Genomic DNA, 590 nt, shown 5'->3' on the forward strand with positions numbered 1-590 from the left:
GCCCTGGACTGGCCAGTTTGCACTGGAAGTTGTTGGCTGTGTCTCGGAACCGGCTAGCCTGGGAGGGGCAGTCGCGTCCCCGAGGCTCCATGGGCCAGAGTATCAGGAAATGAACACCTGTCCCCAGAGAGCACTCACCTCGTGTGAGCCAGGACGCTCTCCCTGGCCCAGCTTCCCAGACTGTGTGGCCGCTGCCCCTCGGGTTGGCACTCAGCATCTCCCCACGCCGTGGGAAGGGATCGTGCCCACAGGACTGAAGCAGGCTGGCCCGGGGCCCCGGGCAGCACCCCTCCGGGTCCCACACTGGCACCCGGCTCCATGGAGACGATGGAGGCCTAGGGGACCCACCAGGGAACACAGGTCATGCAGGCCTCAGGTGTCAGCATTGCTGCGGCCTCCTGCCTCTTCTCGAGTGGGCCTGGGGTCAAGCTTGACGTTTGTGACCCTCACCATCCCCACCCCGCGCATGCGGAGCCCAGCTGGGCCCTGCCCAGCCGTCCTTGCCCCCCTGCGGCCTCCTGCTCGTCCTGCCCACCGGGGTGACTCCACTCAGCGTGGAGACGGCCCCAAGTCACGCAAGGTGTGCGCCA

This window comes from Myotis brandtii, unplaced genomic scaffold (genome assembly GCF_000412655.1).
Source record: "Myotis brandtii unplaced genomic scaffold, ASM41265v1 scaffold537, whole genome shotgun sequence".
Classification (NCBI taxonomy): Eukaryota; Metazoa; Chordata; class Mammalia; order Chiroptera; family Vespertilionidae; genus Myotis; species Myotis brandtii.